Source organism: Ischnura elegans, chromosome 8 (assembly GCF_921293095.1).
Source record: "Ischnura elegans chromosome 8, ioIscEleg1.1, whole genome shotgun sequence".
NCBI lineage: Eukaryota > Metazoa > Arthropoda > Insecta > Odonata > Coenagrionidae > Ischnura > Ischnura elegans.
Genome location: NC_060253.1, coordinates 39,481,685 through 39,492,809, shown reverse-complemented (window position 1 = coordinate 39,492,809; position 11,125 = coordinate 39,481,685). Strand labels below are relative to the sequence as shown.

The 11,125-nt window shown below is 38.9% G+C and overlaps 1 protein-coding gene across 1 annotated transcript in view; it reads left to right on the top strand.

Annotated features, from left to right (window-relative positions):
* The first annotated feature begins 250 nt into the window (after positions 1-250).
* Positions 251-11,125, top strand: part of LOC124164592 (protein piccolo-like) — a 430,630-nt gene continuing 419,755 nt past the window's right edge. The window contains exon 1 of the mRNA XM_046542004.1: positions 251-1,011. The gene's annotated coding sequence lies outside the window, so the exon portion shown is untranslated. The remainder of the gene's footprint in view (positions 1,012-11,125) is intronic.

Below are 11,125 nucleotides of genomic sequence, written 5' to 3'. Positions count from 1 at the left end.
CGTCCGGATTCGAATCAATTCCCCTCGTCCCTTCAGTGTGTCAGGATGACCCCGCTATTATATAGCTGGACTCTCCCCATCTCCCCCACCCCCACTGCATGTACCCCCCCTTCCCTCCCCTCCATTCCCCATCCCCCCCCTTCTTCAGCCTTCCCCTACATCCCAATCCCGTTTCCCCCCTCCCACGCTCCAACCCTCTCCCCACCTACTTCCCCCCCCTCCCTTTCCTGCGAGTTTCTCCCGAGTTCAGTCGAGTGCGAGCCGTCTGAGGGGCATGACGTCGCGGACAGTGTCTCTCCTGTGACTTGCTTACCGGACTTGCGCCTTGATTGGAAAGGATACCTACCTTGTATACAACTATCTTCACCTCTACCTATCGTCGTCATCCTACCCACGCAGGACGATGCGTGGATTCGCTTAAATCTACCATCTACGTGCATCATCCTTGCGATTAAAGCGTGTTTATACAGCAAAAAAGAATCTTATACAATAAAGGGTGTCATTGATCATTATGTGAGTGTTTGAAAGTGTGTGGAGATTTTTGGAAACAGGGAAGAAGACCTCTCCAGAATCCAACCAAGAAAGGCGTTTTTCAGTTGGTTTTTTTTCTTCTTCTCTGTCGTTCTTTCTTCTAAAACGGCGCAAGAGAGATGGATCAATTTCGCGTGTGAAAAATACGTGTCCCAGAGTTGAATGAGGACCGTATCTTTTTTTTGTGTTTACTTCTTTATGTATATACATACCAGTGTTAACGTACTTGAGCGCAACGGTATGCTTACCGTCAGTTTACGAGAAGGGCAGGAAGCAAGAAGCTTAAATTAACTACAAAAAGTGCAAAAGGGGGATAGCAGTGTTCTTCATTTTTTTTCTTTTTCTTTAATTATTAATTTTTTCTAATAAGTCATCTGGGATAGTTCTTATTTCCATATTCGTCTTTATTAATTTCGTGTGTCCTCGCGTCGTAACGTTTGATATGGATGCTTACGAAGAGAGTTGCCGCTGGCGATTGTGGTAAGTTTATTTCTCCATTTCCTGTTTTATTATTTTTATTTTTGTGCGTTGTTTTCGCTCGAAGACGGTGTTGACTGTGCATCGTTTGATGTGTACTTTTTCCAACTTGGCGATCGTCTTAATCATGGGACTAGTAGTGCTTTTCCGGACAAGAGTGACGTGTCTCTCAATTCTTCGCTCGTTGAACGATCCGAGGAAAAATGTGACGAAGATCGTCTTTCCCCACGTGTATATTCCCATTCCGCCTTTCCTAGGTTGTTCATGCAGTGTTTTTCGTCGTAGAATCGATAAGTGAATTGCTATTGGTTTACCATGTTATCCGGGAATTTCGTGGAAGTGCTTTTTTTTAATCTTTGTATGAGGGTTTAATTTTTTTCCAACTAAGATAATCCCGAAGCTTTTTATTTCTTCCTATCTCTCGTCAGCACTTTCGAATTTTCACTCGCATGTTCCTACGTAGAAACTGCTAATATACTTACTTCCATTACGCGCATATCTGGCTTTACTGAAGGGGTAGATGGTCCAATTTCGAAGTACATAATGCCCAAACCGTCGCGATTCCGCGTAAGTATCGTATAAAGTACCTAAATTGTTCGCGTGTTATCTTAAATGGCGAATAAAAGTTAACCTAATTTTATTAACCGTGGTAATGGTTTTTTGGTGTGTTATCTTGAGTTACTTATCTTCATCACATCGTAATTAGACTACGATCGCGATTTTCAATTTCAAAAGTGATGTCTACCTCTATCGTAGAAATGTCGTGTCGCATTTTATTCGTCCGGTGCTGGCGTGTCATCGGAATTATTTTGGATTGATAACCTCATTATGTTACGTACCTCATTATTGTATCGTTTCTGCTCGTTCGCCTTGGGTGGTGATTCGTGTTGAGGTTTCTATTAGATCGTAAGTGTTACCGTCACGAAAATGGGATCGAGATATTATTCCGATTTCTTTTCATGTCTTGTGGATCAGTGTACGTGTCTGTGGATTAGTTTTGCCTGGAGGGTACTTACCAGACGATGCAATGTGTAGGGTTCATTATATGTCAGTAAAACTGTTCAATTAATGGATTTTCAGTGCTTCGCGGCGGCCGTAGGAATATGGGGGATAGGAATGAACCTGTTATGCACCACATGCTGCAAAGTAAGTGGGGACCATTCGAATGTTAATTCACTATGTCGTCATTTTCCGGAGTAGGTGGATTGACATTAGCTCAAAAACTGTTAGTGACTTGTTTCAGATACTTACGCACGCGTTTTATGCGACTAGTTTGATAGCTTCGTCCATGGTGGTTAGTGGAAGTCTCCTCGTTCACGTCCGCTTTCACGTATCTCGAACGGTTTGTATGAAATGGCGGCTCGTGTTCGTGAACGAAAAAGCCTAACCTCCCGAGCCGTGCCTATGCGCCCGTTGCTATGGCTTTTAGTCTTCGGTTCGTCGCTTATCACATCCGACGCGAGAGCATTGTTATCTCCTTAGCTACCGAAGGGGGACGCGGTTATGGGCAGTGTGGAAATTGCTGATGGAATAGCTGTTAATGGATATCGAGATGGTCGATAATAATTTGAATGAAGTTTTACATTACATCTTCGCCGCGGCAATGACTTAAAGTACGTTCATTCCGTTTCATCAAAGTGACGCCTGTTTAGCTAGGAATAATTGTCATGTCTGCATTCAGGAATCTTGCTAATTTTCATTAAATATCTTAGTACATATTAGAATGTACATACCATCTTTCAAGTCGTTTTCTTTCTTACGGGAATATGAGTACACAAGTTTTTTCTTGTTCTGAGAGAATCGGTTTTTCTCTCTCGTCCGTTCAGAAGTTAGACGCATTCCGTTACAGGTTCAGTAGGGTTAGTTTAGGTAGGTAACTCGTCAATGGCTTGGTTACCAGCGTTTCTTGTAACATTTTACTAAATGGGTTTGTATGCACTTGCAATCCGCGTCTTACGTAGATTTAGTGGGCTTGACGAATGATTTATTTCTCCATTTAACGCTTTTCGATCTGCATTTAACTCTTACGAAAGCTATTTATGAAGTTGCTACGGTTTTGTATTATCGCTCTGATTTATGGAACCACTTACCGTAAAAGGCTAACATCTCACAATCTTTTAATCCCTAATCGAGATCGATCCCTAATATTTTTACTGCTGGTGCGCGCTTGGTAAATTTTACTTCTCCTGTAACTTACTCTTTGGAACATTGGTTTTCCCTGAAATAATCGCATAGTAAACTGTCATAATACATCTTTTTCATTGGCGCATGACGCAATGTGAACCAAATTTAAGTATTAGTTGCTTTTAACGGCCTCGCATCAGCTATCAGTCTCTGTCTTTAGTTTGCTGCTTACTCGATTTTATCGTCAGATAGCTACGAGGATGTACCCCTGACTTGCTACAGGCGCAATAAAACTGGATTATCCATTGGTGTCTGTGAGATTTCTTTTTCCCCTATCAAAGCGATGGAATTTCAAACCTCAAGCTGTGATCAACTTCTGTGATACTGAAAGACTCACGTCATTCCGTTTTATGTGCTGCTTTTGGCTCTGTTAACGAGGTATTATGCCTATGTTTAATTGTGGTTTAATCAAACGCTCAAGATGAGGACTATCGCATTCTTACTCTTTCCCCTATTTGATTGGAATTACTGCAGGTTGATAACAGCAGTGATTTTTATTACTTGGCGCCTTTACATTTGCAACAAAGAGTTTACTCAGTATTAGTGAAATATATGTTTGTCTAAGTGTTCCGATTTTAATTTTATTTCTTTAAATTAGAACCTTACGATTGCTATTGCTACGGGTCAGAAATTGTGTTGAGTTAATTCTGTGCTTAATCGCCTTCTGTTTCTCTGTTACTTATATTAGCGTGTTTTCAAACTATTGGTGTTGATCTTTTGTCATCGGTAGTTCTGATAATTGTTTTAATCTAGGTAAGTATTGCGCCGTTGCCGATGCTTTCTAAAAATTACATTGAACCTCTCATGGCTAAAATCCTAAGAGAGTAACTTTTTTATTTATTATAATCCCGCCGGGTTAATATAAATTTATATTAACCCGGCGAAACGACGGGTGAATTACATTTTGTATTGTTGTTTATTTCTTTCGAGTAACGGTATTAGTTCCAATTTTTTGGGTGTGAATGAATTGATAGTTAAGGCACGTTTTTTTCTGACCTCCACTTTACTCCTTGAATCCATTTCCTCTCTCACGATATTCTACAAGAACTTAATTCGTAACAACATTCGCGTGCGTAATGGACAAGATCACTTTCCTCAAAGATTTTATTCATTTTTGCCCAGATTTAGTGGTTATTACAATTAATCTAAGTGTTTCCAATTAGCCATGATTTAGTTCGCCCACGTTGGCCAGCCGTTTGGCCTAATTCGCGACGCGGGCGTTAATGAAACGAACCGGATTCTACGAGAAACTTAGAACATGAATCCTGTCCATATTATTCACCTCTCGTAATTTCTGTGCTTGTTGTAAGTCATTATGAAGAGATATATGGGATTATGGAGTTCTCAATTTGTTTCAATGCCGCGTCATTATTTATTTGCCATATTGCCTCATTTATATTCTTGCGCGACTGCTAATATTCCAGGTTATCTAAATTCTGTTTTAACAGCGTATTGTTTTGTGAGTACAAATTTCTTGATTAGTCGTACTTATTGAATTTCAAAAGGAAGTATCACTCACGATCATCCGCTAATTTTGCGCGAAAAATAATTCAAAACTTAGGCTAACATCTTGACGTTTTCTGGGGTTTTGCCCTTGTCAAAATTTGACATTATTTTTCATCTGAAATTTTCTGCTTTTATTATTTTAATTGAGGAAATTCATGAGATTGTTGACTAAGTTTTAATCTATATACCTTGAACGTTACCAGATGATAGCGCAGTTGCTACGGGCCAGAATTATTGTCATTTCTGTGTCTTCCTTTCTTCTACTATATTACCAATTTTTCAATGCTGAATGTTGATCTTCCGTCATGGTTCTGACAATTATTTTGCTATAGCGATTCAGGGGGATAGATGCTTAAGGCTCTTAATTAAATTGCTGAGCTGTGTATTTAACGAACGATTGTTACTTCCAAAAATATTATGTGGAAAAATTTATTTGTCTCCATCGAATTTTTTTGGGGTTTGATTTTTTCGTGGGGGGTTTGATTAATTTTCTTTGTGTACCAACTGTGTGGTTGATTGTTTTTTTTTCGCGTCTCACTACGATAACATCAGCTCACCGCCATATTCTCGCCCTCTTTCGCTCGTTTTTTTATTTGCGATAGTCGTGGCACGAATTTGAAAGTGGGTCAGTATGACGAAGAACGAAACTTGTCCTGCCAGTGCTTTTGAGGTCTTCTGCACTCATTGTCAGTGTTGCCAACTTCGTTAATATTTCGAAGGTGCTTAAGTTGAAAGCTCATGCGACCCCGGTAAGGTGATATCCGTGAATATCGTTTTTTTTCACCATTAATGTCGGGTTCATATCCTCTTCATATTGACTCGCCATTGTCTTCCCATGTCAAGGGGTTCTCCGTGTCGATATTTCATATTCTCATTCTAACCCACGCGCGCTTCTAATGCATTGTCGAAGCATGCTGTCATGGTGATGGCTGTCTTTCGTGTTCTGTAGTCGTGCACTGCCTATACACCTTCAAGATCGTAATTTCCAATATCCAACTCTGATTTTCCACTCTAAGCTAAAACTCATTTCCCGGCGTGAAAAGTCGTGAAAATCTTGTCCCAGCTTATTGTGATTGTTTTTTTTCGATTTCATCCTCAAGTGAGTCGTATTTAGGGTTTTTGGATAAGGTTGACTAATCACTAGCTTGCCATAGCTAACCCACCTTCGAACTAACTGATTATCATAAGTGTCTATATTATGAAATGCTGAAAATAATCGTAAAAATCGTAGTCAGGGTGGTCTAAACCTCGTGCTCGATTTTTTCAATACAGGGTTTGATATATTAATGAAGATAGTTGTATTGTTTTTGACATGAAAAAGTTTTAAAAACATATGTGTTGGAATATATGATAATCCTCTTGATGAAATCAATGCCGGAAAAGTTCTCATTTCTGATAATACGCAATTTCATTACCTGTACGTCGGAATTAATCAAGGTTCAATGAAAGTTATTCAGTTTTTACTTAATAGACTTATTTATCCCTAGTAACATCGCATGAAAAATGTTTTTGGAGAATTGAACATTTTGAGCGCTCCGTACCACGGGTAATGTGAAGGAATATGCGTGTGGAAACTGATTATGTCTGCTTTGAAATCGATATTACGTATTAGAAATTACGAAATAGATATTGTCTCCGAAAGTTAGGTTTTCAGACCCTGTGAGCTTTCTTTTGTTTTCCGAAGCGCCTGTACTTATCGATTTTCGATTATATTTAAAGTGATATCCCTTCTCTGATGTTCCACACCAAGTTTAGGCTCATTTCCCGGCGTATAGTCGTGAAAAAGCTTGTCCCAGCTTATTGTGACTGTTTTTTTTTCAATTTCATTCTTATAATTACCTGCGAGTCGTATGTGGGGTGTTCAGTAGTGGTGGACTTATCATCATCATCGGTGAACAATCTTTAGATTGTTTTGACGCAGCTCTCCATTTCTCTCTCCTATCCGCGAACCTTTTTATAGCGTATATACCTTTTTATACATCCTGTATAATCTGTCCTACGTAACTCATTCGGGGCCGTCCCTCGCCCTTTTTCCCTTCCGACTGTCCTTCAACGATAGTCTTCATCGGTCCATCGTGTCTCAAAATGTGTGCCAACTAAGTCTTCTGCTTAAGGTTTTTAGGAGGCTTCTCTAATCTCCCACTCTTCTTAGCATTTCCTCGTTACCTACACGTTCAATCCATTTTATCTTCATCATTCTTCGGTAGCACCATATTTCGACTGCTTCCACTCTTTGACTTCTCTGCTGCTGTCAACGTCCAAGCCTCCCCTCCAGAGAGAAACATACTCCATATGTAGCATATGATGAATTTTTTTCTTACTTTTATGCTTGTATTCTCAGCTGTAAGACGATTCTTCTTTTTGTAGAAAGACCTCTTCGCCTGCGCTATTCCACTGACTATTTCTTTCTTGCTTCGTCCATCTTCTTGTGTGGGCGTTTTCCTGCGGTGGGTTTTTTCGCTGAAGGTGACTACACCCTTATCCTCACGTTTTTTCCCACAAACTGAAATCTTTTTTTTACACAAAATTTTCACATGTGCTTGTTTATCTTTTTTGACAATTCACAATTAGTGTAAGTTGTATATTTTGTATTGTAAACGTTTATCTACCGTTTTTAAATGTTTGAATTGACGCCATCTAGTGGGTTAGGTGGAAGTGGGGACTTCTTAGTCTCAACCTCGGCCAAATAAAGACATTGTTATTATCGTTGGTAATCATCACCTGCTTACCATTTAAGTAATCCACCTTCGCACCACATGATGACTCAAATATAGCAGTGTCATGAATTCTTGTTTCGTATCTTCATATGGCAGGATTTTCAGTAATTTTCTTCCTATTCTGTGGCAACCAACCACGGTATTCACTCCCGTCGGACTTGTTCATTTTCTTGCGTTCCCCCCTTCGACCACCGGTGTAGCATGCGGGTCGTCTCGGCTACCGTTACGTCTCCGGTCACGTTTCTTTGGAAATGCCACATTTTTCATTTTCCTTGGGCACCTGTTGTGTTCACTCTTGCATTTGAAAGAAAATTAATAACAATAATTTTTATTCTCATGATACAATTGATCTTGCAATTTTCAAGAGAAAAAATAAGTTATCTTACTCATTTACATATTAATTTTAAGTTGGTCTGGGCTACATTTTTTTAAACTTTCACTGCTAGAGTGGTTATATAAGATTTCTAAAAAAGACGCAGAATACATGGAGATAATCTATTGAGTAAAAGTGGATATCGTACAAAGAAATAAAAGTATAACTCTTCATATTATCCCTGAATTACTCTTCGTGTATTGGCCGAAGTTCTTAGTTTATATACTTAGGTGAAGATCAACTTCTGCTTTTAATTACATTCTAAGCAATGTGTTGGAGAAAATCAGCCTCTGAAAAATCAATCAAGAGTCAACCTTTGAGAAATTTGTATCGAAAAACGTTCTAACGTTTTCTTTTATGAAGGAATACTATTTTGATGGCCATTATCTGCCTTCTCACCATTATTACCCCCTCAGGGCTGGTTTTCCGGGAACTTATCGGGCGCAGCTGCTTCTAGCTCTTATCAATGCTCTGAATAATCTCTCTCATTCCGCCCTTCAACTAAGGTCTTGCTTTTAGGAAGATCATTTTCTCGACATGTGAGTGATAATTGGGCGAAAACGATAGGTTTCTTTACGATGCTACAAACTTTGGCGAACTGAAGTATTTTATTTATATTCCTTAACATCAATTAATTGCCTCCTATTTATTAATGATCAAGATGTCGTATTCATTCATTGAAAATGAGGAAGTTTAATTTGATTAAATACGGAGATACAATTGTGGAGTTGCTTCGCGCTGAAAGGTTGTGAATTAAGAAAACATATTAATAAAATCCGAAGATTGAAGCCTAATGGATTAGAATTGTTCCATATTGAAATAAATACTTTCGATTTTCCACGATAATTGTATAACATACATGCTATATGAAATAAAACTACTTTTAACGTATCTTTATTTCACCCTGGTAGCCATAATATTTTAATTTTAGCGATAGGTAAGTCGTCTTTGAAACTTCGAAAATAATTATTTTAAACCTCTTAATTTCGTCCCTACCTGCACTAACCAACAGAGCTCAATCGGCTACTTAATTATTTTCAATGGTGATGTAGATGTTCATCGCTTTCCTGACCTAATAAAGTAGTTGTGTAAGAAGCGGCCTTAGTTAAGCCAGAATTGGTAGGAACGAGTAAAAAATTATTAACTTTCTTATGTTAAAATGTGGTAGAGCTTTCCATTGTAATCCCGCATCATTGCAACTCTTCATAAATCAGTCCTATGGAGTTTTTCACGCGGTCCAAACACCTAATTAGAGCTGAATGAAGCGTCAGCCCCACCATTAACCCACGATTTGTAATTTTCCATGGTTGATATTATAACCAGAAGTGGGCAGATGAAGCCCCCTGCTTCATATGCATTTTGTATTCTCCGAAATTTCCAATACCTTTTTTTCTCTGTGTGCTGCGAATAGCGTTCAGTTCCCGGAAAATATTCTCTCCGGCTCAAAGTAAAAAAATAACTATTATCTGCCTGCGTATTGGAATTAACTCACTGTATCGTTTGAACCGTTGGATTTACGAAACGAAATTCATCGGAAAAAGAATCCGAATGTCATTCCGACTCCCCTTTTTATATTTATTATTTTCGTCTGAGGTCGATTCTCTTTTTTTTTCTTTCGTTTCTTCGGTTGGCCGTTATCTGATCATCGTCACGCATCGGCTGCCTCCTGGCCCTGTCATTTTCTTTCGTCCCTTTTTTTGTGTGCTCTCGATAGAGATTCCGTTTTCCCTAAATGTTTTTTTTTGAGCAGAATCGTATTCGGACGCGTGTTAACCTTCAACGGGGTTTGCGTGACAGTCCAAAGGACCATGTGCCGACAGAATGTACCACTGAACTCTGGTCATTGCTGTTCGTATTCCTCAGTTATTGCCTTGCTTTATCGTGATTATTACGATGCCATAACTGGCGTGTAGTGCAATCAGGGACCGACAGTGGCGTAGCCAAGGGGGTTGGATGGGGGGTACTATGGGCACAATTATCGGTGCCCATAATTAAATAACAGTGAACCTTACAAAGTTTTCATTTCTTTACTTCCAATATGGAGAGGTCATATTTTGGAATAAAACAGACAGTCAACATATTTCAGGCGCATCATGGGAGGATCATTTTGAAGACACATAACGTGTTATCTCGGATGATGCATTTAATAGATTACTTTCCATTGCAAACATGACATATATTTTTAGCGGGTAGACAGGGATACCGACTTACAAAAAATATTTGGACTTATATAAAAAAAATTTCTTTTCTTTATTTCCAATGTTGTATTCCATTTCAGTCCAGGAAGTGCTCCACTTATGTGAAAATAAGACCGAATATGTGTTTCTGATGAAATATTTATTGGAGAGTTAATTCAAATTTTTTATTGAATATTTTGGCGTGTGTGTGGATTTCGAAAATGTGTTATTTTTCCCAGCTAGGAGCCGGCATCAACCACTATAGTCACCTTTTCGGTGTTCTTTGAGCTCTCTCTAATCTTAAGCGATCGCGCCGTGTTGATCAATTACATCAGCAGATAACACGCCTCCTCGGAGGGAACATTTTTTTTGTGTGTCACCGGAGGATAAAGCTCCCGTATCGTATAGGGATTGCTATCTCGCGGTGAATTTGCGATCGTTTTATAGGATTGAGTGTGTGTGTGGGAGTGTTGTGGGCATGCATGTCCCGCGATTTATGTAGCGCCCTCTTACGGTTTCAACCTTTTATCTCCGATTGCAAAACTAGAGGATTGTAGTGAATACGGCATTAGGTGTACCTAACGATTTTTACCCGAGGCCGACATGAAAAAAATAGCTGTTTCTTTTTCTTAGATCTTTCTGTATAGGCCGCTTTGGTAAGTTAACTTCCATTTAGGGTGAGTTTATAGGATATTGGTATTAATTAACCGTAGGGAGCACTTAAGTGTGAGAATCAAGTGCCCGAAGATCGATGCTGGCGCTTGTGGAATGAATTAGCGAGGAAACGCCTGGATAAGGGATGTTTTGATGATCAAGGATAGGCCCACAACAATTATTCGACCCAACCGAAAAGGTTCAAGAAAAATATTAGTAGTTTACTTACAATGGGACACCAAATAATAATTGTAACAATGTATCAAAGCAACAAATATAATAAATAACTCCATGATATGTCAATAAAGGCAGATATGTTAATGCATTCTCAAAAATGCTATTAATACTCTATCGTATTTTGTAATATCGCACATAAACACTAGCCAGATGTTCTTCAATTTCAGTTGCATTAAAGCCATGAAGAATAATAATTACATGTACGAAAGGTTGGCAAATTTCGTCCATCTTCATTGAGCGTGAAATTTTTGTAGAAGTGCAGTGTTTTG